Source organism: Hyperolius riggenbachi, chromosome 3 (assembly GCF_040937935.1).
Source record: "Hyperolius riggenbachi isolate aHypRig1 chromosome 3, aHypRig1.pri, whole genome shotgun sequence".
Taxonomy (NCBI): domain Eukaryota; kingdom Metazoa; phylum Chordata; class Amphibia; order Anura; family Hyperoliidae; genus Hyperolius; species Hyperolius riggenbachi.
In genome coordinates, this window is record NC_090648.1 from 80,839,084 (window position 1) to 80,866,874 (window position 27,791).

The following is a 27,791-nucleotide window of genomic DNA, read 5'->3' on the forward strand; positions in this document are numbered from 1 at the left end:
CACCAGTTGCCAGTCCCTTGCTAAGCCTAGGCCAACTTTCACCACTTGCCTTCCCCAAGAAACCTGCACAAGAAAAAGACCTACTGTTACACAGAGCACTTGAGCATCAATTCACCTTGGCGCCCATACTTTGGATGGCTTCTAGCAATGCTTAAAGGACAACTCTGCTTTGACATTGTTCTGCACAGACAACTTTAACAGCAGACCCTGATCAATCATGCAGAGATAATGCTTTGAGGATGTTGCTCCTAGAAGGAGATAGAAGAACTTAGCCTGCCGTGCCCCACTCACAACAGACAGCTGCTCAGACAGAGGACCCTTTCCATACTGCTTGGCTTCACTCCTTGTCTTCACCCAGCAACTTTCCCGTTAACACTAACTACACTCGGTGCGGCTGCAACAACAACAGCTTAAGAAATGTGTGAATAACTCCGGGACTAGCATACAAAATGTGCCCTGATCCTATAGTGGCTAGTACTCTTTGTTATGGCTGCAAGCAACCTGGTGTGAATACGGTTTGCGGCAGGCTGCTTTCTGCACTCCTCTTGCAACCTTCTTCAAGCTTTTAGAACAGCATTGTGAATATCTGGACTCAGAGAGAGCAAATTCATGACATTTTTATAGAGATTATCTCTCAAAGAAGTTCTCGCTACAGAAGACGTTCAGTGGAATAGGGCACTTCAACGAGGCCCGGTCTCCTTGCGGCCGCAAGAAAAACTTGCTATACGTATGTCAGCAGTAGGGCCAGTGGCGCAATGGATAACGCGTCTGACTACGGATCAGAAGATTGTAGGTTCGACTCCTACCTGGCTCGATTGCCGTGATCGTATAGTGGTTAGTACTCTGCGTTGTGGCCGCAGCAACCCCGGTTCGAATCTGGGTCACGGCAGGCTCTTTACTTTCTTCCTCTGCAACTATTTCTTCAGGTTGCAACCAATCTAGTGACTTTCTAAAGCATCCAGGAACCTTCGGCTCTGCTTGCTTCACTTCTTCATTACAACATTTTGCCTTTCTCTGCTTTGTAGCATCTTCAAACATCTTCACAAACACCATCCTCACATGGCATCTTGGCCTCACCAGTTGCCAGTCCCTTGCTAAGCCTAGGCCAACTTTCACCACTTGCCTTCCCCAAGAAACCCGCACAAGAAAAAGACCTATGTTACACAGAGCACTTGAGCATCAATTCACCTTGGCGCCCATACTTTGGATGGCTGCTAGCAATGCTTAAAGGACAACTCTGCTTTGACATTGTTCTGCACAGACAACTTTAACAGCAGACCCTGATCAATCATGCAGAGATAATGCTTTGAGGATTTTGCTCCTAGAAGGAGATAGAAGAACTTAGCCTGCCGTGCCCCACTCACAACAGACAGCTGCTCAGACAGAGGACCCTTTCCATACTGCTTGGCTTCACTCCTTGTCTTCACCCAGCAACTTTCCCGTTAACACTAACTACACTCGGTGCGGCTGCAACAACAACAGCTTAAGAAATGTGTGAATAACTCCGGGACTAGCATACAAAATGTGCCCTGATCCTATAGTGGCTAGTACTCTTTGTTATGGCTGAAAGCAACCTGGTGTGAATACGGTTTACGGCAGGCTGCTTTCTGCACTCCTCTTGCAACCTTCTTCAAGCTTTTAGAACAGCATTGTGAATATCTGGACTCAGAGAGAGCAAATTCATGACATTTTTATAGAGATTATCTCTCAAAGAAGTTCTCGCTACAGAAGACGTTCAGTGGAATAGGGCACTTCAACGAGGCCCGGTCTCCTTGCGGCCGCAAGAAAAACTTGCTATACGTATGTCAGCAGTAGGGCCAGTGGCGCAATGGATAATGCGTCTGACTACGGATCAGAAGATTGTAGGTTCGACTCCTACCTGGCTCGATTAACATGCCGTGATCGTATAGTGGTTAGTACTCTGCGTTGTGGCCGCAGCAACCCCGGTTCGAATCCGAGTCACGGCAGGCTCTTTACTTTCTTCCTCTGCAACTATTTCTTCAGGTTGCAACCAATCTAGTGACTTTCTAAAGCATCCAGGAACCTTCGGCTCTGCTTGCTTCACTTCTTCATTACAGCATTTTGCCTTTCTCTGCTTTGTAGCATCTTCAAACATCTTCACAAACACCATCCTCACATGGCATCTTGGCCTCACCAGTTGCCAGTCCCTTGCTAAGCCTAGGCCAACTTTCACCACTTGCCTTCCCCAAGAAACCCGCACAAGAAAAAGACCTATGTTACACAGAGCACTTGAGCATCAATTCACCTTGGCGCCCATACTTTGGATGGCTGCTAGCAATGCTTAAAGGACAACTCTGCTTTGACATTGTTCTGCACAGACAACTTTAACAGCAGACCCTGATCAATCATGCAGAGATAATGCTTTGAGGATTTTGCTCCTAGAAGGAGATAGAAGAACTTAGCCTGCCGTGCCCCACTCACAACAGACAGCTGCTCAGACAGAGGACCCTTCCCATACTGCTTAGCTTCACTCCTTGTCTTCACCCAGCAACTTTCCCGTTAACACTAACTACACTCGGTGCGGCTGCAACAACAACAGCTTAAGAAATGTGTGAATAACTCCGGGACTAGCATACAAAATGTGCCCTGATCCTATAGTGGCTAGTACTCTTTGTTATGGCTGCAAGCAACCTGGTGTGAATACGGTTTACGGCAGGCTGCTTTCTGCACTCCTCTTGCAACCTTCTTCAAGCTTTTAGAACAGCATTGTGAATATCTGGACTCAGAGAGAGCAAATTCATGACATTTTTATAGAGATTATCTCTCAAAGAAGTTCTCGCTACAGAAGACGTTCAGTGGAATAGGGCACTTCAACGAGGCCCGGTCTCCTTGTGGCCGCAAGAAAAACTTGCTATACGAATGTCAGCAGTAGGGCCAGTGGCGCAATGGATAACGCGTCTGACTACGGATCAGAAGATTGTAGGTTCGACTCCTACCTGGCTTGTTTAATGTGCCGTGATCGTATAGTGGTTAGTACTCTGCGTTGTGGCTGCAGCAACCCCGGTTTAAATCCGGGTCACGGCAGGCTCTTTACTTTCTTCCTCTGCAACTATTTCTTCAGGTTGCAACCAATCTAGTGACTTTCGAATGCATCCAGGAACCTTAGGCTCTGCTTGCTTCACTTCTTCATTACAACATTTTGCCTTTCTCTGCTTTGTAGCATCTTCAAACATCTTCACAAACACCATCCTCACATGGCATCTTGGCCTCACCAGTTGCCAGTCCCTTGCTAAGCCTAGGCCAACTTTCACCACTTGCCTTCCCCAAGAAACCTGCACAAGAAAAAGACCTACTGTTACACAGAGCACTTGAGCATCAATTCACCTTGGCGCCCATACTTTGGATGGCTTCTAGCAATGCTTAAAGGACAACTCTGCTTTGACATTGTTCTGCACAGACAACTTTAACAGCAGACCCTGATCAATCATGCAGAGATAATGCTTTGAGGATTTTGCTCCTAGAAGGAGATAGAAGAACTTAGCCTGCCGTGCCCCACTCACAACAGACAGCTGCTCAGACAGAGGACCCTTTCCATACTGCTTGGCTTCACTCCTTGTCTTCACCCAGCAACTTTCCCGTTAACACTAACTACACTCGGTGCGGCTGCAACAACAACAGCTTAAGAAATGTGTGAATAACTCCGGGACTAGCATACAAAATGTGCCCTGATCCTATAGTGGCTAGTACTCTTTGTTATGGCTGCAAGCAACCTGGTGTGAGTACGGTTTACGGCAGGCTGCTTTCTGCACTCCTCTTGCAACCTTCTTCAAGCTTTTAGAACAGCATTGTGAATATCTGGACTCAGAGAGAGCAAATTCATGACATTTTTATAGAGATTATCTCTCAAAGAAGTTCTCGCTACAGAAGACGTTCAGTGGAATAGGGCACTTCAACGAGGCCCGGTCTCCTTGCGGCCGCAAGAAAAACTTGCTATACGTATGACAGCAGTAGGGCCAGTGGCGCAATGGATAACGCGTCTGACTACGGGTCAGAAGATTGTAGGTTCGACTCCTACCTGGCTCGATTGCCGTGATCGTATAGTGGTTAGTACTCTGCGTTGTGGCCGCAGCAACCCCGGTTCGAATCCGGGTCACGGCAGTCTCTTTACTTTCTTCCTCTGCAACTATTTCTTCAGGTTGCAACCAATCTAGTGACTTTCTAAAGCATCCAGGAACCTTCGGCTCTGCTTGCTTCACTTCTTCATTACAACATTTTGCCTTTCTCTGCTTTGTAGCATCTTCAAACATCTTCACAAACACCATCCTCACATGGCATCTTGGCCTCACCAGTTGCCAGTCCCTTGCTAAGCCTAGGCCAACTTTCACCACTTGCCTTCCCCAAGAAACCCGCACAAGAAAAAGACCTATGTTACACAGAGCACTTGAGCATCAATTCACCTTGGCGCCCATACTTTGGATGGCTGCTAGCAATGCTTAAAGGACAACTCTGCTTTGACATTGTTCTGCACAGACAACTTTAACAGCAGACCCTGATCAATCATGCAGAGATAATGCTTTGAGGATTTTGCTCCTAGAAGGAGATAGAAGAACTTAGCCTGCCGTGCCCCACTCACAACAGACAGCTGCTCAGACAGAGGACCCTTTCCATACTGCTTGGCTTCACTCCTTGTCTTCACCCAGCAACTTTCCCGTTAACACTAACTACACTCGGTGCGGCTGCAACAACAACAGCTTAAGAAATGTGTGAATAACTCCGGGACTAGCATACAAAATGTGCCCTGATCCTATAGTGGCTAGTACTCTTTGTTATGGCTGCAAGCAACCTGGTGTGAATACGGTTTACGGCAGGCTGCTTTCTGCACTCCTCTTGCAACCTTCTTCAAGCTTTTAGAACAGCATTGTGAATATCTGGACTCAGAGAGAGCAAATTCATGCTATTTTTATAGAGATTATCTCTCAAAGAAGTTCTCGCTACAGAAGACGTTCAGTGGAATAGGGCACTTCAACGAGGCCCGGTCTCCTTGCGGCCGCAAGAAAAACTTGCTATGCGTATGTTAGCAGTAGGGCCAGTGGCGCAATGGATAACGCGTCTGACTACGGATCAGAAGATTGTAGGTTCGACTTCTACCTGGCTCGATTAACATGCCGTGATCATATAGTGGTTAGTACTCTGCGTTGTGGCCGCAGCAACCCTGGTTCGAATCCGGGTCACGGCAGGCTCTTCACTTTCTTCCTCTGCAACTATTTCTTCAGGTTGCAACCAATCTAGTGACTTTCTAAAGCATCCAGGAACCTTCGGCTCTGCTTGCTTCACTTCTTCATTACAACATTTTGCCTTTCTCTGCTTTGTAGCATCTTCAAACATCTTCACAAACACCATCCTCACATGGCATCTTGGCCTCACCAGTTGCCAGTCCCTTGCTAAGCCTAGGCCAACTTTCACCACTTGCCTTCCCCAAGAAACCCGCACAAGAAAAAGACCTATGTTACACAGAGCACTTGAGCATCAATTCACCTTGGCGCCCATACTTTGGATGGCTGCTAGCAATGCTTAAAGGACAACTCTGCTTTGACATTGTTCTGCACAGACAACTTTAACAGCAGACCCTGATCAATCATGCAGAGATAATGCTTTGAGGATTTTGCTCCTAGAAGGAGATAGAAGAACTTAGCCTGCCGTGCCCCACTCACAACAGACAGCTGCTCAGACAGAGGACCCTTTCAATACTGCTTGGCTTCACTCCTTGTCTTCACCCAGCAACTTTCCCGTTAACACTAACTACACTCGGTGCGGCTGCAACAACAACAGCTTAAGAAATGTGTGAATAACTCCGGGACTAGCATACAAAATGTGCCCTGATCCTATAGTGGCTAGTACTCTTTGTTATGGCTGCAAGCAACCTGGTGTGAATACGGTTTACGGCAGGCTGCTTTCTGCACTCCTCTTGCAACCTTCTTCAAGCTTTTAGAACAGCATTGTGAATATCTGGACTCAGAGAGAGCAAATTCATGACATTTTTATAGAGATTATCTCTCAAAGAAGTTCTCGCTACAGAAGACGTTCAGTGGAATAGGGCACTTCAACGAGGCCCGGTCTCCTTGCGGCCGCAAGAAAAACTTGCTATACGTATGTCAGCAGTAGGGCCAGTGGCGCAATGGATAACGCGTCTGACTACGGATCAGAAGATTGTAGGTTCGACTCCTACCTGGCTCGATTAACATGCCGTGATCGTATAGTGGTTAGTACTCTGCGTTGTGGCCGCAGCAACCCCGGTTCGAATCCGGGTCACGGCAGGCTCTTTACTTTCTTCCTCTGCAACTATTTCTTCAGGTTGCAACCAATCTAGTGACTTTCTAAAGCATCCAGGAACCTTCGGCTCTGCTTGCTTCACTTCTTCATTACAACATTTTGCCTTTCTCTGCTTTGTAGCATCTTCAAACATCTTCACAAACACCATCCTCACATGGCATCTTGGCCTCACCAGTTGCCAGTCCCTTGCTAAGCCTAGGCCAACTTTCACCACTTGCCTTCCCCAAGAAACCCGCACAAGGAAAAGACCTATGTTACACAGAGCACTTGAGCATCAATTCACCTTGGCGCCCATACTTTGGATGGCTGCTAGCAATGCTTAAAGGACAACTCTGCTTTGACATTGTTCTGCACAGACAACTTTAACAGCAGACCCTGATCAATCATGCAGAGATAATGCTTTGAGGATTTTGCTCCTAGAAGGAGATAGAAGAACTTAGCCTGCCGTGCCCCACTCACAACAGACAGCTGCTCAGACAGAGGACCCTTTCCATACTGCTTGGCTTCACTCCTTGTCTTCACCCAGCAACTTTCCCGTTAACACTAACTACACTCGGTGCGGCTGCAACAACAACAGCTTAAGAAATGTGTGAATAACTCCGGGACTAGCATACAAAATGTGCCCTGATCCTATAGTGGCTAGTACTCTTTGTTATGGCTGAAAGCAACCTGGTGTGAATACGGTTTACGGCAGGCTGCTTTCTGCACTCCTCTTGCAACCTTCTTTAAGCTTTTAGAACAGCATTGTGAATATCTGGACTCAGAGAGAGCAAATTCATGACATTTTTATAGAGATTATCTCTCAAAGAAGTTCTCGCTACAGAAGACGTTCAGTGGAATAGGGCACTTCAACGAGGCCCGGTCTCCTTGTGGCCGCAAGAAAAACTTGCTATACGAATGTCAGCAGTAGGGCCAGTGGCGCAATGGATAACGCGTCTGACTACGGATCAGAAGATTGTAGGTTCGACTCCTACCTGGCTTGTTTAATGTGCCGTGATCGTATAGTGGTTAGTACTCTGCGTTGTGGCTGCAGCAACCCCGGTTTAAATCCGGGTCACGGCAGGCTCTTTACTTTCTTCCTCTGCAACTATTTCTTCAGGTTGCAACCAATCTAGTGACTTTCGAATGCATCCAGGAACCTTAGGCTCTGCTTGCTTCACTTCTTCATTACAACATTTTGCCTTTCTCTGCTTTGTAGCATCTTCAAACATCTTCACAAACACCATCCTCACATGGCATCTTGGCCTCACCAGTTGCCAGTCCCTTGCTAAGCCTAGGCCAACTTTCACCACTTGCCTTCCCCAAGAAACCTGCACAAGAAAAAGACCTACTGTTACACAGAGCACTTGAGCATCAATTCACCTTGGCGCCCATACTTTGGATGGCTTCTAGCAATGCTTAAAGGACAACTCTGCTTTGACATTGTTCTGCACAGACAACTTTAACAGCAGACCCTGATCAATCATGCAGAGATAATGCTTTGAGGATTTTGCTCCTAGAAGGAGATAGAAGAACTTAGCCTGCCGTGCCCCACTCACAACAGACAGCTGCTCAGACAGAGGACCCTTTCCATACTGCTTGGCTTCACTCCTTGTCTTCACCCAGCAACTTTCCCGTTAACACTAACTACACTCGGTGCGGCTGCAACAACAACAGCTTAAGAAATGTGTGAATAACTCCGGGACTAGCATACAAAATGTGCCCTGATCCTATAGTGGCTAGTACTCTTTGTTATGGCTGCAAGCAACCTGGTGTGAGTACGGTTTACGGCAGGCTGCTTTCTGCACTCCTCTTGCAACCTTCTTCAAGCTTTTAGAACAGCATTGTGAATATCTGGACTCAGAGAGAGCAAATTCATGACATTTTTATAGAGATTATCTCTCAAAGAAGTTCTCGCTACAGAAGACGTTCAGTGGAATAGGGCACTTCAACGAGGCCCGGTCTCCTTGCGGCCGCAAGAAAAACTTGCTATACGTATGACAGCAGTAGGGCCAGTGGCGCAATGGATAACGCGTCTGACTACGGGTCAGAAGATTGTAGGTTCGACTCCTACCTGGCTCGATTGCCGTGATCGTATAGTGGTTAGTACTCTGCGTTGTGGCCGCAGCAACCCCGGTTCGAATCCGGGTCACGGCAGTCTCTTTACTTTCTTCCTCTGCAACTATTTCTTCAGGTTGCAACCAATCTAGTGACTTTCTAAAGCATCCAGGAACCTTCGGCTCTGCTTGCTTCACTTCTTCATTACAACATTTTGCCTTTCTCTGCTTTGTAGCATCTTCAAACATCTTCACAAACACCATCCTCACATGGCATCTTGGCCTCACCAGTTGCCAGTCCCTTGCTAAGCCTAGGCCAACTTTCACCACTTGCCTTCCCCAAGAAACCCGCACAAGAAAAAGACCTATGTTACACAGAGCACTTGAGCATCAATTCACCTTGGCGCCCATACTTTGGATGGCTGCTAGCAATGCTTAAAGGACAACTCTGCTTTGACATTGTTCTGCACAGACAACTTTAACAGCAGACCCTGATCAATCATGCAGAGATAATGCTTTGAGGATTTTGCTCCTAGAAGGAGATAGAAGAACTTAGCCTGCCGTGCCCCACTCACAACAGACAGCTGCTCAGACAGAGGACCCTTTCCATACTGCTTGGCTTCACTCCTTGTCTTCACCCAGCAACTTTCCCGTTAACACTAACTACACTCGGTGCGGCTGCAACAACAACAGCTTAAGAAATGTGTGAATAACTCCGGGACTAGCATACAAAATGTGCCCTGATCCTATAGTGGCTAGTACTCTTTGTTATGGCTGCAAGCAACCTGGTGTGAATACGGTTTACGGCAGGCTGCTTTCTGCACTCCTCTTGCAACCTTCTTCAAGCTTTTAGAACAGCATTGTGAATATCTGGACTCAGAGAGAGCAAATTCATGATATTTTTATAGAGATTATCTCTCAAAGAAGTTCTCGCTACAGAAGACGTTCAGTGGAATAGGGCACTTCAACGAGGCCCGGTCTCCTTGCGGCCGCAAGAAAAACTTGCTATGCGTATGTTAGCAGTAGGGCCAGTGGCGCAATGGATAACGCGTCTGACTACGGATCAGAAGATTGTAGGTTCGACTTCTACCTGGCTCGATTAACATGCCGTGATCATATAGTGGTTAGTACTCTGCGTTGTGGCTGCAGCAACCCTGGTTCGAATCCGGGTCACGGCAGGCTCTTCACTTTCTTCCTCTGCAACTATTTCTTCAGGTTGCAACCAATCTAGTGACTTTCTAAAGCATCCAGGAACCTTCGGCTCTGCTTGCTTCACTTCTTCATTACAACATTTTGCCTTTCTCTGCTTTGTAGCATCTTCAAACATCTTCACAAACACCATCCTCACATGGCATCTTGGCCTCACCAGTTGCCAGTCCCTTGCTAAGCCTAGGCCAACTTTCACCACTTGCCTTCCCCAAGAAACCCGCACAAGAAAAAGACCTATGTTACACAGAGCACTTGAGCATCAATTCACCTTGGCGCCCATACTTTGGATGGCTGCTAGCAATGCTTAAAGGACAACTCTGCTTTGACATTGTTCTGCACAGACAACTTTAACAGCAGACCCTGATCAATCATGCAGAGATAATGCTTTGAGGATTTTGCTCCTAGAAGGAGATAGAAGAACTTAGCCTGCCGTGCCCCACTCACAACAGACAGCTGCTCAGACAGAGGACCCTTTCAATACTGCTTGGCTTCACTCCTTGTCTTCACCCAGCAACTTTCCCGTTAACACTAACTACACTCGGTGCGGCTGCAACAACAACAGCTTAAGAAATGTGTGAATAACTCCGGGACTAGCATACAAAATGTGCCCTGATCCTATAGTGGCTAGTACTCTTTGTTATGGCTGCAAGCAACCTGGTGTGAATACGGTTTACGGCAGGCTGCTTTCTGCACTCCTCTTGCAACCTTCTTCAAGCTTTTAGAACAGCATTGTGAATATCTGGACTCAGAGAGAGCAAATTCATGACATTTTTATAGAGATTATCTCTCAAAGAAGTTCTCGCTACAGAAGACGTTCAGTGGAATAGGGCACTTCAACGAGGCCCGGTCTCCTTGCGGCCGCAAGAAAAACTTGCTATACGTATGTCAGTAGTAGGGCCAGTGGCGCAATGGATAACGCGTCTGACTACGGATCAGAAGATTGTAGGTTCGACTCCTACCTGGCTCGATTAACATGCCGTGATCGTATAGTGGTTAGTACTCTGCGTTGTGGCCGCAGCAACCCCGGTTCGAATCCGGGTCACGGCAGGCTCTTTACTTTCTTCCTCTGCAACTATTTCTTCAGGTTGCAACCAATCTAGTGACTTTCTAAAGCATCCAGGAACCTTCGGCTCTGCTTGCTTCACTTCTTCATTACAACATTTTGCCTTTCTCTGCTTTGTAGCATCTTCAAACATCTTCACAAACACCATCCTCACATGGCATCTTGGCCTCACCAGTTGCCAGTCCCTTGCTAAGCCTAGGCCAACTTTCACCACTTGCCTTCCCCAAGAAACCCGCACAAGAAAAAGACCTATGTTACACAGAGCACTTGAGCATCAATTCACCTTGGCGCCCATACTTTGGATGGCTGCTAGCAATGCTTAAAGGACAACTCTGCTTTGACATTGTTCTGCACAGACAACTTTAACAGCAGACCCTGATCAATCATGCAGAGATAATGCTTTGAGGATTTTGCTCCTAGAAGGAGATAGAAGAACTTAGCCTGCCGTGCCCCACTCACAACAGACAGCTGCTCAGACAGAGGACCCTTTCCATACTGCTTGGCTTCACTCCTTGTCTTCACCCAGCAACTTTCCCGTTAACACTAACTACACTCGGTGCGGCTGCAACAACAACAGCTTAAGAAATGTGTGAATAACTCCGGGACTAGCATACAAAATGTGCCCTGATCCTATAGTGGCTAGTACTCTTTGTTATGGCTGCAAGCAACCTGGTGTGAATACGGTTTACGGCAGGCTGCTTTCTGCACTCCTCTTGCAACCTTCTTCAAGCTTTTAGAACAGCATTGTGAATATCTGGACTCAGAGAGAGCAAATTCATGACATTTTTATAGAGATTATCTCTCAAAGAAGTTCTCGCTACAGAAGACGTTCAGTGGAATAGGGCACTTCAACGAGGCCCGGTCTCCTTGCGGCCGCAAGAAAAACTTGCTATACATATGTCAGCAGTAGGGCCAGTGGCGCAATGGATAACGCGTCTGACTACGGATCAGAAGATTGTAGGTTCGACTCCTACCTGGCTTGTTTAATGTGCCGTGATCGTATAGTGGTTAGTACTCTGCGTTATGGCTGCAGCAACCCCGGTTTAAATCCGGGTCACGGCAGGCTCTTTACTTTCTTCCTCTGCAACTATTTCTTCAGGTTGCAACCAATCTAGTTACTTTTGAATGCATCCAGGAACCTTAGGCTCTGCTTCCTTCACTTCTTCATTACAACATTTTGCCTTTCTCTGCTTTGTAGCATCTTCAAACATCTTCACAAACACCATCCTCACATGGCATCTTGGCCTCACCAGTTGCCAGTCCCTTGCTAAGCCTAGGCCAACTTTCACCACTTGCCTTCCCCAAGAAACCTGCACAAGAAAAAGACCTACTGTTACACAGAGCACTTGAGCATCAATTCACCTTGGCGCCCATACTTTGGATGGCTTCTAGCAATGCTTAAAGGACAACTCTGCTTTGACATTGTTCTGCACAGACAACTTTAACAGCAGACCCTGATCAATCATGCAGAGATAATGCTTTGAGGATTTTGCTCCTAGAAGGAGATAGAAGAACTTAGCCTGCCGTGCCCCACTCACAACAGACAGCTGCTCAGACAGAGGACCCTTTCCATACTGCTTGGCTTCACTCCTTGTCTTCACCCAGCAACTTTCCCGTTAACACTAACTACACTCGGTGCGGCTGCAACAACAACAGCTTAAGAAATGTGTGAATAACTCCGGGACTAGCATACAAAATGTGCCCTGATCCTATAGTGGCTAGTACTCTTTGTTATGGCTGCAAGCAACCTGGTGTGAATACGGTTTACGGCAGGCTGCTTTCTGCACTCCTCTTGCAACCTTCTTCAAGCTTTTAGAACAGCATTGTGAATATCTGGACTCAGAGAGAGCAAATTCATGACATTTTTATAGAGATTATCTCTCAAAGAAGTTCTCGCTACAGAAGACGTTCAGTGGAATAGGGCACTTCAACGAGGCCCGGTCTCCTTGCGGCCGCAAGAAAAACTTGCTATACGTATGACAGCAGTAGGGCCAGTGGCGCAATGGATAACGCGTCTGACTACGGATCAGAAGATTGTAGGTTCGACTCCTACCTGGCTCGATTGCCGTGATCGTATAGTGGTTAGTACTCTGCGTTGTGGCCGCAGCAACCCCGGTTCGAATCCAGGTCACGGCAGTCTCTTTACTTTCTTCCTCTGCAACTATTTCTTCAGGTTGCAACCAATCTAGTGACTTTCTAAAGCATCCAGGAACCTTCGGCTCTGCTTGCTTCACTTCTTCATTACAACATTTTGCCTTTCTCTGCTTTGTAGCATCTTCAAACATCTTCACAAACACCATCCTCACATGGCATCTTGGCCTCACCAGTTGCCAGTCCCTTGCTAAGCCTAGGCCAACTTTCACCACTTGCCTTCCCCAAGAAACCCGCACAAGAAAAAGACCTATGTTACACAGAGCACTTGAGCATCAATTCACCTTGGCGCCCATACTTTGGATGGCTGCTAGCAATGCTTAAAGGACAACTCTGCTTTGACATTGTTCTGCACAGACAACTTTAACAGCAGACCCTGATCAATCATGCAGAGATAATGCTTTGAGGATTTTGCTCCTAGAAGGAGATAGAAGAACTTAGCCTGCCGTGCCCCACTCACAACAGACAGCTGCTCAGACAGAGGACCCTTTCCATACTGCTTGGCTTCACTCCTTGTCTTCACCCAGCAACTTTCCCGTTAACACTAACTACACTCGGTGCGGCTGCAACAACAACAGCTTAAGAAATGTGTGAATAACTCCGGGACTAGCATACAAAATGTGCCCTGATCCTATAGTGGCTAGTACTCTTTGTTATGGCTGCAAGCAACCTGGTGTGAATACGGTTTACGGCAGGCTGCTTTCTGCACTCCTCTTGCAACCTTCTTCAAGCTTTTAGAACAGCATTGTGAATATCTGGACTCAGAGAGAGCAAATTCATGATATTTTTATAGAGATTATCTCTCAAAGAAGTTCTCGCTACAGAAGACGTTCAGTGGAATAGGGCACTTCAACGAGGCCCGGTCTCCTTGCGGCCGCAAGAAAAACTTGCTATACGTATGTTAGCAGTAGGGCCAGTGGCGCAATGGATAACGCGTCTGACTACGGATCAGAAGATTGTAGGTTCGACTTCTACCTGGCTCGATTAACATGCCGTGATCATATAGTGGTTAGTACTCTGCGTTGTGGCCGCAGCAACCCCGGTTTGAATCTGGGTCACGGCAGGCTCTTCACTTTCTTCCGCTGCAACTATTTCTTCAGGTTGCAACCAATCTAGTGACTTTCTAAAGCATCCAGGAACCTTCGGCTCTGCTTGCTTCACTTCTTCATTACAACATTTTGCCTTTCTCTGCTTTGTAGCATCTTCAAACATCTTCACAAACACCATCCTCACATGGCATCTTGGCCTCACCAGTTGCCAGTCCCTTGCTAAGCCTAGGCCAACTTTCACCACTTGCCTTCCCCAAGAAACCCGCACAAGAAAAAGACCTATGTTACACAGAGCACTTGAGCATCAATTCACCTTGGCGCCCATACTTTGGATGGCTGCTAGCAATGCTTAAAGGACAACTCTGCTTTGACATTGTTCTGCACAGACAACTTTAACAGCAGACCCTGATCAATCATGCAGAGATAATGCTTTGAGGATTTTGCTCCTAGAAGGAGATAGAAGAACTTAGCCTGCCGTGCCCCACTCACAACAGACAGCTGCTCAGACAGAGGACCCTTTCCATACTGCTTGGCTTCACTCCTTGTCTTCACCCAGCAACTTTCCCGTTAACACTAACTACACTCGGTGCGGCTGCAACAACAACAGCTTAAGAAATGTGTGAATAACTCCGGGACTAGCATACAAAATGTGCCCTGATCCTATAGTGGCTAGTACTCTTTGTTATGGCTGCAAGCAACCTGGTGTGAATACGGTTTACGGCAGGCTGCTTTCTGCACTCCTCTTGCAACCTTCTTCAAGCTTTTAGAACAGCATTGTGAATATCTGGACTCAGAGAGAGCAAATTCATGACATTTTTATAGAGATTATCTCTCAAAGAAGTTCTCGCTACAGAAGACGTTCAGTGGAATAGGGCACTTCAACGAGGCCCGGTCTCCTTGCGGCCGCAAGAAAAACTTGCTATACATATGTCAGCAGTAGGGCCAGTGGCGCAATGGATAACGCGTCTGTCTACGGATCAGAAGATTGTAGGTTCGACTCCTACCTGGCTTGTTTAATGTGCCGTGATCGTATAGTGGTTAGTACTCTCCTCACTAATCTCAAGATATTGTCCCTCCCGCAACCTTCGCTCCTCCCAAGAAATTATCCTGGCCTCTAAGCTGATCACCTCCTCTCATGCTCGCATCCAGGACTTTACACGAGCATCAGCCCTTATCTGGAACTCTCTTCCACAGCCTGTACGTCATGCTCCAAACCTGGACATCTTCAAACGCACTCTTAAAACACACCTTTTCAGACAAGCTTATAACATTCTATAGCCCTTTATTTACTTATTTGTCACAATGTAATCAGAGGCAAAGAATCACTGCCTCATCCATCCTCCACCCCCTTACCTAGTGTGTCCCCCACTACCCATTAGATTGTAAGCTCGCAAGGGCAGGGTCATCCTCCTAATGTTTACTGTCTTTGTAACAATATTTGTGCTGCTTGGAACTCTGCTGTATATTTGTTAGCTGTATCTATGTTCCCCTTGTCGTCTTATTGTGCTTTGTAAAGCGCTGCGGAATATGTTGGCGCTATATAAATAAAAAAATAATAATAATAATAATAATAATACTCTGCGTTGTGGCTGCAGCAACCCCGGTTTAAATCCGGGTCACGGCAGGCTCTTTACTTTCTTCCTCTGCAACTATTTCTTCAGGTTGCAACCAATCTAGTGACTTTCGAATGCATCCAGGAACCTTAGGCTCTGCTTGCTTCACTTCTTCATTACAACATTTTGCCTTTCTCTGCTTTGTAGCATCTTCAAACATCTTCACAAACACCATCCTCACATGGCATCTTGGCCTCACCAGTTGCCAGTCCCTTGCTAAGCCTAGGCCAACTTTCACCACTTGCCTTCCCCAAGACACCTGCACAAGAAAAAGACCTACTGTTACACAGAGCACTTGAGCATCAATTCACCTTGGCGCCCATACTTTGGATGGCTTCTAGCAATGCTTAAAGGACAACTCTGCTTTGACATTGTTCTGCACAGACAACTTTAACAGCAGACCCTGATCAATCATGCAGAGATAATGCTTTGAGGATTTTGCTCCTAGAAGGAGATAGAAGAACTTAGCCTGCCGTGCCCCACTCACAACAGACAGCTGCTCAGACAGAGGACCCTTTCCATACTGCTTGGCTTCACTCCTTGTCTTCACCCAGCAACTTTCCCGTTAACACTAACTACACTCGGTGCGGCTGCAACAACAACAGCTTAAGAAATGTGTGAATAACTCCGGGACTAGCATACAAAATGTGCCCTGATCCTATAGTGGCTAGTACTCTTTGTTATGGCTGCAAGCAACCTGGTGTGAATACGGTTTACGGCAGGCTGCTTTCTGCACTCCTCTTGCAACCTTCTTCAAGCTTTTAGAACAGCATTGTGAATATCTGGACTCAGAGAGAGCAAATTCATGACATTTTTATAGAGATTATCTCTCAAAGAAGTTCTCGCTACAGAAGACGTTCAGTGGAATAGGGCACTTCAACGAGGCCCGGTCTCCTTGCGGCCGCAAGAAAAACTTGCTATACGTATGATAGCAGTAGGGCCAGTGGCGCAATGGATAACGCGTCTGACTACGGATCAGAAGATTGTAGGTTCGACTCCTACCTGGCTCGATTGCCGTGATCGTATAGTGGTTAGTACTCTGCGTTGTGGCCGCAGCAACCCCGGTTCGAATCCAGGTCACGGCAGTCTCTTCACTTTCTTCCTCTGCAACTATTTCTTCAGGTTGCAACCAATCTAGTGACTTTCTAAAGCATCCAGGAACCTTCGGCTCTGCTTGCTTCACTTCTTCATTACAACATTTTGCCTTTCTCTGCTTTGTAGCATCTTCAAACATCTTCACAAACACCATCCTCACATGGCATCTTGGCCTCACCAGTTGCCAGTCCCTTGCTAAGCCTAGGCCAACTTTCACCACTTGCCTTCCCCAAGAAACCCGCACAAGAAAAAGACCTATGTTACACAGAGCACTTGAGCATCAATTCACCTTGGCGCCCATACTTTGGATGGCTGCTAGCAATGCTTAAAGGACAACTCTGCTTTGACATTGTTCTGCACAGACAACTTTCACAGCAGACCCTGATCAATCATGCAGAGATAATGCTTTGAGGATTTTGCTCCTAGAAGGAGATAGAAGAACTTAGCCTGCCGTGCCCCACTCACAACAGACAGCTGCTCAGACAGAGGACCCTTTCCATACTGCTTGGCTTCACTCCTTGTCTTCACCCAGCAACTTTCCCGTTAACACTAACTACACTCGGTGCGGCTGCAACAACAACAGCTTAAGAAATGTGTGAATAACTCCGGGACTAGCATACAAAATGTGCCCTGATCCTATAGTGGCTAGTACTCTTTGTTATGGCTGCAAGCAACCTGGTGTGAATACGGTTTACGGCAGGCTGCTTTCTGCACTCCTCTTGCAACCTTCTTCAAGCTTTTAGAACAGCATTGTGAATATCTGGACTCAGAGAGAGCAAATTCATGACATTTTTATAGAGATTATCTCTCAAAGAAGTTCTCGCTACAGAAGACGTTCAGTGGAATAGGGCACTTCAACGAGGCCCGGTCTCCTTGCGGCCGCAAGAAAAACTTGCTATACGTATGTCAGCAGTAGGGCCAGTGGCGCAATGGATAACGCGTTTGACTACGGATCAGAAGATTGTAGGTTCGACTCCTACCTGGCTCGATTAACATGCCGTGATCGTATAGTGGTTAGTACTCTGCGTTGTGGCCGCAGCAACCCCGGTTCGAATCCGGGTCACGGCAGGCTCTTTACTTTCTTCCTCTGCAACTATTTCTTCAGGTTGCAACCAATCTAGTGACTTTCTAAAGCATCCAGGAACCTTCGGCTCTGCTTGCTTCACTTCTTCATTACAACATTTTGCCTTTCTCTGCTTTGTAGCATCTTCAAACATCTTCACAAACACCATCCTCACATGGCATCTTGGCCTCACCAGTTGCCAGTCCCTTGCTAAGCCTAGGCCAACTTTCACCACTTGCCTTCCCCAAGAAACCCGCACAAGAAAAAGACCTATGTTACACAGAGCACTTGAGCATCAATTCACCTTGGCGCCCATACTTTGGATGGCTGCTAGCAATGCTTAAAGGACAACTCTGCTTTGACATTGTTCTGCACAGACAACTTTCACAGCAGACCCTGATCAATCATGCAGAGATAATGCTTTGAGGATTTTGCTCCTAGAAGGAGATAGAAGAACTTAGCCTGCCGTGCCCCACTCACAACAGACAGCTGCTCAGACAGAGGACCCTTTCCATACTGCTTGGCTTCACTCCTTGTCTTCACCCAGCAACTTTCCCGTTAACACTAACTACACTCGGTGCGGCTGCAACAACAACAGCTTAAGAAATGTGTGAATAACTCCGGGACTAGCATACAAAATGTGCCCTGATCCTATAGTGGCTAGTACTCTTTGTTATGGCTGCAAGCAACCTGGTGTGAATACGGTTTACGGCAGGCTGCTTTCTGCACTCCTCTTGCAACCTTCTTCAAGCTTTTAGAACAGCATTGTGAATATCTGGACTCAGAGAGAGCAAATTCATGACATTTTTATAGAGATTATCTCTCAAAGAAGTTCTCGCTACAGAAGACGTTCAGTGGAATAGGGCACTTCAACGAGGCCCGGTCTCCTTGCGGCCGCAAGAAAAACTTGCTATACATATGTCAGCAGTAGGGCCAGTGGCGCAATGGATAACGCGTCTGACTACGGATCAGAAGATTGTAGGTTCGACTCCTACTTGGCTCGATTAACATGCCGTGATCGTATAGTGGTTAGTATTCTGCGTTGTGGCCGCAGCAACCCCAGTTCGAATCTGGGTCACGGCAGGCTCTTTACTTTCTTCCTCTGCAACTATTTCTTCAGGTTGCAACCAATCTAGTGACTTTCTAAAGCATCCAGGAACCTTAGGCTCTGCTTGCTTCACTTCTTCATTACAACATTTTGCCTTTCTCTGCTTTGTAGCATCTTCAAACATCTTCACAAACACCATCCTCACATGGCATCTTGGCCTCACCAGTTGCCAGTCCCTTGCTAAGCCTAGGCCAACTTTCACCACTTGCCTTCCCCAAGAAACCCGCACAAGAAAAAGACCTATGTTACACAGAGCACTTGAGCATCAATTCACCTTGGCGCCCATACTTTGGATGGCTGCTAGCAATGCTTAAAGGACAACTCTGCTTTGACATTGTTCTGCACAGACAACTTTCACAGCAGACCCTGATCAATCATGCAGAGATAATGCTTTGAGGATTTTGCTCCTAGAAGGAGATAGAAGAACTTAGCCTGCCGTGCCCCACTCACAACAGACAGCTGCTCAGACAGAGGACCCTTTCCATACTGCTTGGCTTCACTCCTTGTCTTCACCCAGCAACTTTCCCGTTAACACTAACTACACTCGGTGTGGCTGCAACAACAACAGCTTAAGAAATGTGTGAATAACTCCGGGACTAGCATACAAAATGTGCCCTGATCCTATAGTGGCTAGTACTCTTTGTTATGGCTGCAAGCAACCTGGTGTGAATACGGTTTACGGCAGGCTGCTTTCTGCACTCCTCTTGCAACCTTCTTCAAGCTTTTAGAACAGCATTGTGAATATCTGGACTCAGAGAGAGCAAATTCATGACATTTTTATAGAGATTATCTCTCAAAGAAGTTCTCGCTACAGAAGACGTTCAGTGGAATAGGGCACTTCAACGAGGCCCGGTCTCCTTGCGGTCGCAAGAAAAACTTGCTATACGTATGTCAGCAGTAGGGCCAGTGGCGCAATGGATAACGCGTCTGACTACGGATCAGAAGATTGTAGTTTCGACTCCTACTTGGCTCGATTAACATGCCGTGATCGTATAGTGGTTAGTACTCTGCGTTGTGGCCGCAGCAACCCCGGTTCGAATCTGGGTTACGGCAGGCTCTTTACTTTCTTCCTCTGCAACTATTTCTTCAGGTTGCAACCAATCTAGTGACTTTCTAAAGCATCCAGGAACCTTAGGCTCTGCTTGCTTCACTTCTTCATTACAACATTTTGCCTTTCTCTGCTTTGTAGCATCTTCAAACCTCTTCACAAACACCATCCTCACATGGCATCTTGGCCTCACCAGTTGCCAGTCCCTTGCTAAGCCTAGGCCAACTTTCACCACTTGCCTTCCCCAAGAAACCCGCACAAGGAAAAGACCTATGTTACACAGAGCACTTGAGCATCAATTCACCTTGGCGCCCATACTTTGGATGGCTGCTAGCAATGCTTAAAGGACAACTCTGCTTTGACATTGTTCTGCACAGACAACTTTAACAGCAGACCCTGATCAATCATGCAGAGATAATGCTTTGAGGATTTTGCTCCTAGAAGGAGATAGAAGAACTTAGCCTGCCGTGCCCCACTCACAACAGACAGCTGCTCAGACAGAGGACCCTTTCCATACTGCTTGGCTTCACTCCTTGTCTTCACCCAGCAACTTTCCCGTTAACACTAACTACACTCGGTGCGGCTGCAACAACAACAGCTTAAGAAATGTGTGAATAACTCCGGGACTAGCATACAAAATGTGCCCTGATCCTATAGTGGCTAGTACTCTTTGTTGTGGCTGCAAGCAACCTGGTGTGAATACGGTTTACGGCAGGCTGCTTTCTGCACTCCTCTTGCAACCTTCTTCAAGCTTTTAGAACAGCATTGTGAATATCTGGACTCAGAGAGAGCAAATTCATGACATTTTTATAGAGATTATCTCTCAAAGAAGTTCTCGCTACAGAAGACGTTCAGTGGAATAGGGCACTTCAACGAGGCCCGGTCTCCTTGCGGCCGCAAGAAAAACTTGCTATACGTATGTTAGCAGTAGGGCCAGTGGCGCAATGGATAATGCGTCTGACTACGGATCAGAAGATTGTAGGTTCGACTCCTACCTGGCTCGATTGCCGTGATCGTATAGTGGTTAGTACTCTGCGTTGTGGCCGCAGCAACCCCGGTTCGAATCCGGGTCACGGCAGGCTCTTTACTTTCTTCCTCTGCAACTATTTCTTCAGGTTGCAACCAATCTAGTGACTTTCTAAAGCATCCAGGAACCTTCGGCTCTGCTTGCTTCACTTCTTCATTACAACATTTTGCCTTTCTCTGCTTTGTAGCATCTTCAAACATCTTCACAAACACCATCCTCACATGGCATCTTGGCCTCACCAGTTGCCAGTCCCTTGCTAAGCCTAGGCCAACTTTCACCACTTGCCTTCCCCAAGAAACCCGCACAAGAAAAAGACCTATGTTACACAGAGCACTTGAGCATCAATTCACCTTGGCGCCCATACTTTGGATGGCTGCTAGCAATGCTTAAAGGACAACTCTGCTTTGACATTGTTCTGCACAGACAACTTTAACAGCAGACCCTGATCAATCATGCAGAGATAATGCTTTGAGGATTTTGCTCCTAGAAGGAGATAGAAGAACTTAGCCTGCCGTGCCCCACTCACAACAGACAGCTGCTCAGACAGAGGACCCTTTCCATACTGCTTGGCTTCACTCCTTGTCTTCACCCAGCAACTTTCCCGTTAACACTAACTACACTCGGTGCGGCTGCAACAACAACAGCTTAAGAAATGTGTGAATAACTCCGGGACTAGCATACAAAATGTGCCCTGATCCTATAGTGGCTAGTACTCTTTGTTATGGCTGCAAGCAACCTGGTGTGAATACGGTTTACGGCAGGCTGCTTTCTGCACTCCTCTTGCAACCTTCTTCAAGCTTTTAGAACAGCATTGTGAATATCTGGACTCAGAGAGAGCAAATTCATGACATTTTTATAGAGATTATCTCTCAAAGAAGTTCTCGCTACAGAAGACGTTCAGTGGAATAGGGCACTTCAACGAGGCCCGGTCTCCTTGCGGCCGCAAGAAAAACTTGCTATACGTATGTCAGCAGTAGGGCCAGTGGCGCAATGGATAACGCGTCTGACTACGGATCAGAAGATTGTAGGTTCGACTCCTACCTGGCTCGATTGCCGTGATCGTATAGTGGTTAGTATTCTGCGTTGTGGCCGCAGCAACCCCAGTTCGAATCTGGGTCACGGCAGGCTCTTTACTTTCTTCCTCTGCAACTATTTCTTCAGGTTGCAACCAATCTAGTGACTTTCTAAAGCATCCAGGAACCTTAGGCTCTGCTTGCTTCACTTCTTCATTACAACATTTTGCCTTTCTCTGCTTTGTAGCATCTTCAAACATCTTCACAAACACCATCCTCACATGGCATCTTGGCCTCACCAGTTGCCAGTCCCTTGCTAAGCCTAGGCCAACTTTCACCACTTGCCTTCCCCAAGAAACCCGCACAAGAAAAAGACCTATGTTACACAGAGCACTTGAGCATCAATTCACCTTGGCGCCCATACTTTGGATGGCTGCTAGCAATGCTTAAAGGACAACTCTGCTTTGACATTGTTCTGCACAGACAACTTTCACAGCAGACCCTGATCAATCATGCAGAGATAATGCTTTGAGGATTTTGCTCCTAGAAGGAGATAGAAGAACTTAGCCTGCCGTGCCCCACTCACAACAGACAGCTGCTCAGACAGAGGACCCTTTCCATACTGCTTGGCTTCACTCCTTGTCTTCACCCAGCAACTTTCCCGTTAACACTAACTACACTCGGTGTGGCTGCAACAACAACAGCTTAAGAAATGTGTGAATAACTCCGGGACTAGCATACAAAATGTGCCCTGATCCTATAGTGGCTAGTACTCTTTGTTATGGCTGCAAGCAACCTGGTGTGAATACGGTTTACGGCAGGCTGCTTTCTGCACTCCTCTTGCAACCTTCTTCAAGCTTTTAGAACAGCATTGTGAATATCTGGACTCAGAGAGAGCAAATTCATGACATTTTTATAGAGATTATCTCTCGAAAAAGTTCTCGCTACAGAAGACGTTCAGTGGAATAGGGCACTTCAACGAGGCCCGGTCTCCTTGCGGTCGCAAGAAAAACTTGCTATACGTATGTCAGCAGTAGGGCCAGTGGCGCAATGGATAACGCGTCTGACTACGGATCAGAAGATTGTAGTTTCGACTCCTACTTGGCTCGATTAACATGCCGTGATCGTATAGTGGTTAGTACTCTGCGTTGTGGCCGCAGCAACCCCGGTTCGAATCTGGGTTACGGCAGGCTCTTTACTTTCTTCCTCTGCAACTATTTCTTCAGGTTGCAACCAATCTAGTGACTTTCTAAAGCATCCAGGAACCTTAGGCTCTGCTTGCTTCACTTCTTCATTACAACATTTTGCCTTTCTCTGCTTTGTAGCATCTTCAAACCTCTTCACAAACACCATCCTCACATGGCATCTTGGCCTCACCAGTTGCCAGTCCCTTGCTAAGCCTAGGCCAACTTTCACCACTTGCCTTCCCCAAGAAACCCGCACAAGGAAAAGACCTATGTTACACAGAGCACTTGAGCATCAATTCACCTTGGCGCCCATGTGACGAACATTACGGAGGTCGTGCGCGTAAACGCCAGCGATTTTCGCAATAGTCGTGCGCAGTCCCTGTCAGTCTTGGGTAAATGCACAATAGATGTCAATTTCCCTCTCTCTTACTGAGTACAGTAACCTCCCCCACATCCTGTGTCAGGAAAGAATTTCACAAGTAGCCAGACCACCTGGGGAGCAGCATTTGGTACATAGCTCATCTTTCCCCAAAAGGAAAACCAGCTCAAACTGGTTGAGATTCAAAATTTCCCTCCAAGCGTATAGCTTCACACAAAGGGAACGTTAACTTATTAATAATTCAAAATAGGTTTGTCACAGCAAGACCAAAATTACATTTCCTGATACCTAGGAAACAGGTCTATAATTCACATGAATTATCCTTCTCTAGCTATCAGGAATCAATTGAGAAACCGCTTTATCCGGCATGCGTAGAGCAAATTCGTTAGACTAGGCGTGTATAGTCTCATTTAATACAGAGTCGCATGCTGCTTATGAATATGGTCTCGGATCTGCGATGCACCCATCTGGGGCGGAATTACACAAATTATTAATAATTGGTACATTCCTTGCTCCAAGTCTGTGGGTGGTAACCTGACTTGCCAGGAGGTAACCCTGCCTCCAACACACCTACTTTCCAGGTAGTGACCGCCCCAAAACTCTGGTCAGTAAAAAGCGTTTGCAAGGAACTCCACCCAGTTCTTCAATTTACATCGACTAGGGAAGTCCAGACATGTGCTCACGGAAGAACCGGGCGCATGTTGTGTACAAAGGACTTTTAAGCTGAATGCCTACGTTTAAACTGGACTATTTTCTTCATGATTCAAATGGACTGCTCAGCTAACTAAGTAAGAACTTTCTGTTTTATTCCTTTTATTTTTAAGCTCTGTGTTTTATATGTTAATAGGTGTATATAACTGTATGTAATGCATTTGTGTTATTAAACGTTTAAAAATCGTTTAGCGGTTATGACCTGTTGCTGAACATACACAATCGTACCTATTCTCCTGAACTCGCTACCCTGTGTTTAATGGAAGTATACATTTATAACCCGTATGCGAGAACCCGGCCCAGACATAACGATCTGGCCCAGATTCTTGCATACTGCTAGGGGTTACTAAAGTGTTCTCGAAGTCCTAGTAAAATTACAGTAGCGGGCTGTGTAACTCGCTTGGTGGCAGATCTTTGAATTGTATATGTGTGTGGAGTGATTCGGTTGGTATCAGAACGCTCCCTTCGCGAGTCAGTTCATCAAATTGCGAATGCGGGTTACCCTTCGTGATGAACAAATGACCGTGTAAGAGGATTTCTGACGCTGATCGATTTACCCCACCCGCAGACCGGCTCGCGGTCTGTGACATTTGTTTGGCAGCTTATTGGGATTTGTGTATGTTCAGAACATCAACGGCAACGTTATTTGATTAACCTGCCAGAACAGATTAAAAATCTGTGGTTGATAACCGGTGCATTACCATTTATATAGACTAAACGTGTAGCACAGAGTTCCCCCCCAATCTCTTTTCCTATCCTATCTTTTATTTGGCAAAAATGGCTGCAGCAAGATACAAGAAAATGTCAGTGGCAGACCTAGTAAACTTGTGTGAGGAAAAAGGCATTATGACGTATAGAAAAAAGAAATCGCAATTGATCGAGGACTTGTTGCGACTGAATACCCAGCCGGAGCAGATGCTGGGAGAGCACACTCCTGGTTCAGACGGTGCTGTAACTGGGGCAGAGGAAAGTGAGCGGTTGGAGCAAAGCAACCCACTTCCAGACCCAGAGGAAAACGGTACCGCGGCTGAACCGGTTGCTGTAACTGCTGAGGAGCATGGTGGCCGGCAGGAGCCCGCCCATGCCAACCTGTTCTGTGTTCCTGATGCTGGAATGCAACCTGGATTACAAAGGCTGTTGGAGACAAATCCTGAGCTGTACATGCAGATTGTCAGAGAAAATGCTGACCGCGCAGAACGCCAGGCTGAACGGGAATCTTCAGAACGCCGGTGGCGGGCTGAGCAAGTAGCGGAAAGAGAGGAGAGAGAAGCCGCACGCAGACATGACCTTGAAATGGCCAAACTGCGAGCGCAAGGCCAAAATCCCTCGCAAAGTGCTCCGGAACCCCGGCCCACAGCAGGCTCGTTTGGGACTCCAAAATTTAAGTTCCCAGAAATGGAGAAGGGAACCGACCCGGACACTTATTTACACTCATTTGAAAAGACTTGCCGTCAGCATCATCTGCCCCAGGAGCAGTGGGCGAGATATCTGACACCCAACTTGCGGGACAAAGCGCTTGAGGCGTTTGTGGACTTACCCGCTGAGAAAGACAATGACTATGAGGCGATAAAAGCTGCAATTATCGCCAAATACCAGTTGACCCCAGAGGTCTATCGCAAAAAGTTTCGCTCCCTGCAGAAAGGCCACACCGACTCTTACACCGACCTGGAGAGTCGCCTGCTGACTGTGTTCAGGCAGTGGTCACGGGGCCTCAAAAAAGACTCTCACCAAGGTCTGGAGGACCTCATCGTGCAGGAGCAGTTGCTGAACTGCTGCACTCCAGATGTCCGGCAGTTTGTCTTGGAGCGGAAGCCTGAATCCGCCAAAGCTGCCGCAGAACTTGCAGACACTTTTGTGGCCACCCGTGTGCCGGACAGCCGCAAACCTCCAGCCCAGAGCTGGAGAGGGGGGAGACCTATGCAACCCAGCTCTCCTCCCCCTGCTAACCGTGGGAATCGGGTCCCACAGCCACAGAGGCCGGATGCTGCACCTGCTACTCATCCGCCTGATGCCACATATGTTCCGAAGTGTTACCACTGTGGACAGCGAGGACACCTCAAGTCTGCCTGCCCCGAGGTGAGGACGCCGTCTCCAGAGCCTAGCGCAGAAGTGGCTAGCGCATCCTCTACTGCACACGCCTACCTCGTCATGGGAGCAGCAAATCCTCGACTTTCCGGAAATCATCAAGTCGTGGAAGTTAACGACCAGATCGCTGTTGGTTTCCGCGACACAGGCGCAGAGCTTACCTTGGTTCGCTCTCATCTTGTAGCCAGGGAGAATTTCCTGCCTAATGAGCGTGTCACACTTTTGGGAGTTGGTGGCACACACGCACGCATCGCCAAAGCTCGTGTTGTTCTCGATTGGGGAAGGGGCCGCCAGTCAAAAGTTGTGGGGGTGACAGATGACATCCCAGTGCCTGTGCTGTTGGGCACCGATCTTGGCACCCTACGATCCTTTTATGAACCTGTGATCAACACCCCGGATTGCCAGTCTGGACCCACTCAGGTACTGTACAAGCTTGGGGTGGGACAGAGGGAGGCAGCCAGGGTAATGGTACCTAGCCCTCCTAGGGAAGGAGGGAAGGAAGCGGTACCTGTTTCTAATGGACAGCTGTCTAGTCACGGTTTGTCTGACTCTAAACCTGTCACTGTTGTTCCAGATACCTGTGTACATGTGAAAAATGAACGTAACTGTGATGTTAATGTTGTACCAGATGTTGCTAATAGCTTTCATGCTGAATCTCACAGTGCTAAAAATGATGTATGTTTAAATGTGACAGTCTCTAATCTAAGAGGTAACAGTCTTGTTTTGCCTGGGTCATATCCGTCCAGGGCAGTGGAAGCAGGCCAGGTGTCAGAGCAGGCAGCTGGGGGCCTAGACCTCCCCTCCTGCTATGACAGCCAGAGTGCTCCACCATTGTCTGCTGTTAACAAACAGCTGGTGGAGACAGGCCGTTCCTTCCCTGTCTCACCCTTGCAGGTCTTCCCCTTGCAGAAGCAACCCAGTGCAAAACTGCCCACAGGTCCACCCTCTATCCTTCCTGGAGAAGGGGCAAGCCTCGCCACCCAGGTAAAGGCTAATTCGTTTTTTAAAATGTACTCTAATGTCCACCTAGGTTGTGCTGACCAAAATGTTGTGCCAAGGTGTAGTCAGTTAGAGCAGGGGTATGCCACGCTGCTTCCAGATTCGCAGGCTGACACCCGAGAGTCAGGAAGTGACCCGGATGTCAGCCAGCGACTCTCTCCCTTACAGGAAGCGCTACGCAAACCCAGCCAGGCCTTTAGAGGTAAGCCTGTTGGTGTGCATCGCACCGTCCGCAAAGCGGACACTGGGACACACCGGACCATGAGGCCTTACGCTTCTGGTGAGTTGTCTAACGGGCAGTCAGATAAGAAGTCGAGAACCCGGTCAGTAGCTAAGCGCCGCGTAGAGCGGGTCATGCAGACCCACTCTGTGCGTCCGGCTGGTAGGAGGGAGATGTGACGAACATTACGGAGGTCGTGCGCGTAAACGCCAGCGATTTTCGCAATAGTCGTGCGCAGTCCCTGTCAGTCTTGGGTAAATGCACAATAGATGTCAATTTCCCTCTCTCTTACTGAGTACAGTAACCTCCCCCACATCCTGTGTCAGGAAAGAATTTCACAAGTAGCCAGACCACCTGGGGAGCAGCATTTGGTACATAGCTCATCTTTCCCCAAAAGGAAAACCAGCTCAAACTGGTTGAGATTCAAAATTTCCCTCCAAGCGT

At 47.4% G+C, this 27,791-nt stretch overlaps 27 non-coding genes across 27 annotated transcripts; all 27 read left to right on the forward strand.

Annotated features, from left to right (window-relative positions):
- The first annotated feature begins 741 nt into the window (after positions 1-741).
- Positions 742-814, forward strand: TRNAR-ACG (transfer RNA arginine (anticodon ACG)). The gene has a single exon. It is a non-coding gene; the product is annotated as a tRNA-Arg (tRNA).
- Positions 815-1,814: 1,000 nt separating this feature from the next.
- On the forward strand, positions 1,815-1,887 carry TRNAR-ACG (transfer RNA arginine (anticodon ACG)). The gene has a single exon. It is a non-coding gene; the product is annotated as a tRNA-Arg (tRNA).
- Positions 1,888-2,892: 1,005 nt separating this feature from the next.
- On the forward strand, positions 2,893-2,965 carry TRNAR-ACG (transfer RNA arginine (anticodon ACG)). The gene has a single exon. It is a non-coding gene; the product is annotated as a tRNA-Arg (tRNA).
- A 1,006-nt stretch (positions 2,966-3,971) lies between these two features.
- TRNAR-ACG (transfer RNA arginine (anticodon ACG)) lies at positions 3,972-4,044 on the forward strand. Its single transcript has one exon. It is a non-coding gene; the product is annotated as a tRNA-Arg (tRNA).
- A 3-nt stretch (positions 4,045-4,047) lies between these two features.
- Positions 4,048-4,119, forward strand: TRNAH-GUG (transfer RNA histidin (anticodon GUG)). Its single transcript has one exon. It is a non-coding gene; the product is annotated as a tRNA-His (tRNA).
- A 925-nt stretch (positions 4,120-5,044) lies between these two features.
- TRNAR-ACG (transfer RNA arginine (anticodon ACG)) lies at positions 5,045-5,117 on the forward strand. Its single transcript has one exon. It is a non-coding gene; the product is annotated as a tRNA-Arg (tRNA).
- A 1,005-nt stretch (positions 5,118-6,122) lies between these two features.
- TRNAR-ACG (transfer RNA arginine (anticodon ACG)) lies at positions 6,123-6,195 on the forward strand. Its single transcript has one exon. It is a non-coding gene; the product is annotated as a tRNA-Arg (tRNA).
- An 8-nt stretch (positions 6,196-6,203) lies between these two features.
- TRNAH-GUG (transfer RNA histidin (anticodon GUG)) lies at positions 6,204-6,275 on the forward strand. The gene has a single exon. It is a non-coding gene; the product is annotated as a tRNA-His (tRNA).
- A 925-nt stretch (positions 6,276-7,200) lies between these two features.
- TRNAR-ACG (transfer RNA arginine (anticodon ACG)) lies at positions 7,201-7,273 on the forward strand. The gene has a single exon. It is a non-coding gene; the product is annotated as a tRNA-Arg (tRNA).
- Positions 7,274-8,279: 1,006 nt separating this feature from the next.
- Positions 8,280-8,352, forward strand: TRNAR-ACG (transfer RNA arginine (anticodon ACG)). Its single transcript has one exon. It is a non-coding gene; the product is annotated as a tRNA-Arg (tRNA).
- Positions 8,353-8,355: 3 nt separating this feature from the next.
- TRNAH-GUG (transfer RNA histidin (anticodon GUG)) lies at positions 8,356-8,427 on the forward strand. The gene has a single exon. It is a non-coding gene; the product is annotated as a tRNA-His (tRNA).
- A 925-nt stretch (positions 8,428-9,352) lies between these two features.
- Positions 9,353-9,425, forward strand: TRNAR-ACG (transfer RNA arginine (anticodon ACG)). Its single transcript has one exon. It is a non-coding gene; the product is annotated as a tRNA-Arg (tRNA).
- Positions 9,426-10,430: 1,005 nt separating this feature from the next.
- TRNAR-ACG (transfer RNA arginine (anticodon ACG)) lies at positions 10,431-10,503 on the forward strand. The gene has a single exon. It is a non-coding gene; the product is annotated as a tRNA-Arg (tRNA).
- Positions 10,504-10,511: 8 nt separating this feature from the next.
- On the forward strand, positions 10,512-10,583 carry TRNAH-GUG (transfer RNA histidin (anticodon GUG)). The gene has a single exon. It is a non-coding gene; the product is annotated as a tRNA-His (tRNA).
- A 925-nt stretch (positions 10,584-11,508) lies between these two features.
- TRNAR-ACG (transfer RNA arginine (anticodon ACG)) lies at positions 11,509-11,581 on the forward strand. The gene has a single exon. It is a non-coding gene; the product is annotated as a tRNA-Arg (tRNA).
- Positions 11,582-12,587: 1,006 nt separating this feature from the next.
- TRNAR-ACG (transfer RNA arginine (anticodon ACG)) lies at positions 12,588-12,660 on the forward strand. Its single transcript has one exon. It is a non-coding gene; the product is annotated as a tRNA-Arg (tRNA).
- Positions 12,661-13,660: 1,000 nt separating this feature from the next.
- Positions 13,661-13,733, forward strand: TRNAR-ACG (transfer RNA arginine (anticodon ACG)). The gene has a single exon. It is a non-coding gene; the product is annotated as a tRNA-Arg (tRNA).
- Positions 13,734-14,738: 1,005 nt separating this feature from the next.
- On the forward strand, positions 14,739-14,811 carry TRNAR-ACG (transfer RNA arginine (anticodon ACG)). Its single transcript has one exon. It is a non-coding gene; the product is annotated as a tRNA-Arg (tRNA).
- A 1,538-nt stretch (positions 14,812-16,349) lies between these two features.
- On the forward strand, positions 16,350-16,422 carry TRNAR-ACG (transfer RNA arginine (anticodon ACG)). The gene has a single exon. It is a non-coding gene; the product is annotated as a tRNA-Arg (tRNA).
- A 1,000-nt stretch (positions 16,423-17,422) lies between these two features.
- TRNAR-ACG (transfer RNA arginine (anticodon ACG)) lies at positions 17,423-17,495 on the forward strand. Its single transcript has one exon. It is a non-coding gene; the product is annotated as a tRNA-Arg (tRNA).
- An 8-nt stretch (positions 17,496-17,503) lies between these two features.
- On the forward strand, positions 17,504-17,575 carry TRNAH-GUG (transfer RNA histidin (anticodon GUG)). Its single transcript has one exon. It is a non-coding gene; the product is annotated as a tRNA-His (tRNA).
- Positions 17,576-18,500: 925 nt separating this feature from the next.
- On the forward strand, positions 18,501-18,573 carry TRNAR-ACG (transfer RNA arginine (anticodon ACG)). The gene has a single exon. It is a non-coding gene; the product is annotated as a tRNA-Arg (tRNA).
- A 1,005-nt stretch (positions 18,574-19,578) lies between these two features.
- TRNAR-ACG (transfer RNA arginine (anticodon ACG)) lies at positions 19,579-19,651 on the forward strand. Its single transcript has one exon. It is a non-coding gene; the product is annotated as a tRNA-Arg (tRNA).
- A 1,005-nt stretch (positions 19,652-20,656) lies between these two features.
- On the forward strand, positions 20,657-20,729 carry TRNAR-ACG (transfer RNA arginine (anticodon ACG)). The gene has a single exon. It is a non-coding gene; the product is annotated as a tRNA-Arg (tRNA).
- Positions 20,730-20,732: 3 nt separating this feature from the next.
- On the forward strand, positions 20,733-20,804 carry TRNAH-GUG (transfer RNA histidin (anticodon GUG)). The gene has a single exon. It is a non-coding gene; the product is annotated as a tRNA-His (tRNA).
- A 925-nt stretch (positions 20,805-21,729) lies between these two features.
- On the forward strand, positions 21,730-21,802 carry TRNAR-ACG (transfer RNA arginine (anticodon ACG)). The gene has a single exon. It is a non-coding gene; the product is annotated as a tRNA-Arg (tRNA).
- A 1,000-nt stretch (positions 21,803-22,802) lies between these two features.
- Positions 22,803-22,875, forward strand: TRNAR-ACG (transfer RNA arginine (anticodon ACG)). Its single transcript has one exon. It is a non-coding gene; the product is annotated as a tRNA-Arg (tRNA).
- Positions 22,876-27,791: the final 4,916 nt, after the last annotated feature.